Here is a 3,139-nt window from a genome sequence, read left to right as displayed (position 1 = left end):
ACTGACAGAGTTGTTGTATTGTCCCGAGGGACATCCGGCCAAATTCCATCGAACTGGCGCGTACAACATCAATTCCGCATATGGGTGGCGTGTCCTGCTCATACTCTTCCAAAGTTCTCAACGGTGGATAGATCCATCAACCTTGCTGGCCTAGGTCCTGCTTTGAAATAAAACGGCACCCCAGACCATCTAGGTTGTCGGACCATATGGCGGGTGACAGTCAGGATGGTATCCTACCACTGTCTGGGACGTCTTCATGCACGACCTCGGCCTAGACTCTCATTGACTGGAGTACAATTGTCTTCAGTGATGAGTGCAGCTCCGAACTGAGCCCCAACGACCAGCAAAGTCATGTCCGGAGACCCCTGGACAATGGTGGTATTCCAATCTGACTGTCGCCTGCCATACCGTCTGACAACCAGGAGTGATGGTCTTGGGTGCCACTACAAGTCATCCCAAAGCCTCTTTCGTTTCCATCAACGGTGGCATTACAGCACAGCGGTAAATAGACGATATTCCACGACCAATTGTGTTGTCCTGCATGGGAAGCCATTCTCGACTTACATCTCAACAAGATAATGTCCCCCGTACACAGCGAGAGTTCCTACCACGTGTCTTCGTTCTTGATAAATCCTACCTTACGTTGAAAGGTCGCCAGATCTATCCCCAATTGAGAACGTTTGGAACATTATGGGCAACGCCGTCCAACCAGCCTGGAATTTTCACGATAAAATGTGCCAATTGGACAGTATTTGGCATGCTATCCCTCAGGAGGATGTCCAACAATTCGGTCAACTTCTTGCATATATTTTTCAAATATATCTACTAAAAAATCTAGTCTCAATTGCTAGGCACATTGCTCAAAAGCCTTTTAATTTAAAACAAATGAAGGGTTTGTGGCAAAAACAACCAATGTCATAAAATCTTAAAAATGAGATCATTAGTAGTATCGGAATAACAGATGCTCCTCTCTCTATGCATATCACATGTTATACAAAAACATCTGTAGTCATTGAGTTACAGGGACAATATATATATTGGCAGTTATGTAAAAACGACCAATGTCAGTTGACGTTCCAGGAAGATCAAACAGAGTCAGACGCAATTGGTTGCTTTTGCGTGCAATCTACAGCATGTTCTGCCATCTTGCGTTCAAGCCATTAGCTGTTACCGTTGCATTATCGCGAAAGTTGAGAGGGATCCTCAGTGTAGTGTTGCATGGCCACTTTTAGACAGAAGAAATGTGCTGGGATAAAAGCATATACAGTGAAGGGAGTGTCTTATCGAAGCAACAAAGGCTTTTCGACTCCTAAAACAGTAACAGGAGATGACGATGGCAAGTAAGCAGGTAGGTTTCTTGGTAACTTTAAGGTTATGTGTGCTCGATTACAAAGCTCATGGGTCAGTAGTGAGCGATTCATTTATCAGTAATCACTGCGTTTCACATATGGTAAAGCAATGTGGTAGTTATTATTAGTAATGATTCTGATACATTTTCAGGTGCAAGAGAATGAAGTGGTTTATAGCGATAGAACCTGAGGACCGAGAAGAATTTGTAGCACCATTCAATGGCCTGTCATCTAAGAACCAACAGGATTCTTACCTCTCATATCATTTTAGGACGTAAAACAGAATAGACGTCGGTGTGAAGGGAAACTGACCTAGCTTATAACCATTATTACGCCTATTACTATAAAGTAAGTGTTACTGTCGTTGAGGGCGAAGTGTGCTGCAATGCTAAATGGAATAACTAGAGCAACATTAAGAAGGATCGAGCATTTCTTATAGGTAATGAGAAGTAAGCACGTTTGAAGACCAACCAAAGCTCCTGGTGTATTTCTTATACTTATTACAAGACATATACAGCCATTCAGGGTCAGACAGTTCTGGTATTCCCGTCGCGACTTCCCAAACAGACCGTATTTAACAGAATGCTTGAACGTGAGCCTTATACGCAAAGTGTTCCGTGATGAAGTAGGACAGAATGTGCTGAATGCGCCATGGCAGTTTTATTATTGTGTTTTCAATGCTTTTAACATGAAACTCGGTATTCCCAGGATAGGTACTTTTTGCACATACGATGCGTTACAGTTACAAATAGAAAGTGCATCAGACCATGAAGAAAAGAACGTATTAATTCATAAGAAATGGTGGCATCAGAGGAGGGCAGATAAATGTTTTGAAATGAAGAGAGCGTACAAACAAGCTGCTACAGCAGAGACTTGCATGGTAATTTTGTTTGACTTCATGCAGAACCTGCGATTACCGCATATATGTACAAATGATGTATTCTTCTGCAGGCCATTCTGGAATTTTGTGTTTGGTGTACAGGATTTAGCAGATCACAGTGCAACGACATAGGTTTACACTGAAACAGTAGGAAGAAAGGGGGTAAAAGAAGTCACATCTATGTTGTTGCATTATTTTAACAGCAAAGCCATCACTGCCTATCTTTTAGTTCTGAAGAGTGATAGGTGCTCTGGTCAGAATAAAAATCGTGCAATAGTCTATTTCCAATTCATGTAAGTTCACCCACTCTATCTCTTCAAGAAAATAACTCATGTCTTTTCCGATGAGGGGTCATTCCTTCCTTCCCAGTTATCAAGACTTTGCACTAATTGAGAAGAAAAAGAGAGCTACTTCACCTGAAGTACCAAGTGGCTGGAACGAAGTAATGAGTAGTGGCCGCAACTGACCATCCTCATTTGATGCTGTTGTGACTCAGGACTGGCCCTTTGTTTTGAAACGGAATACGTTCTGTGGCCACTGGGACGAGTGTGATGTTCGCAGAGAAGATGTGTTTTCTCAAAGCGTAGAGCTAACCACACTGCACGGACGTTCCATTCGTTTTCCAAAAGCAAAGTTGCAGGACTTAAAACTAATGCGTGCATTCCTTTGATAGCCAGAAAGTAGGCTCTTCTACATACAGCTGGAAGAGAGCTCGGAATATATTGCCCACGGGGTCCTGATGTATGTGAAGACGACAACAGTGATTGGTGCACCGATAGAAATCATATTAGTGAACCATGACATTACTGTATCATTTTCTTAATCCGTATCCGGTACCTCGTGATGCAAGGAAAACAAGTAGGAAAAACTATAAAATAATGTATAACACGTAGTGCTTTATTGAATCTAT

Source organism: Schistocerca americana, chromosome 2, assembly GCF_021461395.2.
Source record: "Schistocerca americana isolate TAMUIC-IGC-003095 chromosome 2, iqSchAmer2.1, whole genome shotgun sequence".
Taxonomy (NCBI): Eukaryota; Metazoa; Arthropoda; class Insecta; order Orthoptera; family Acrididae; genus Schistocerca; species Schistocerca americana.
Note: the sequence above shows the minus strand (reverse complement) of the source record.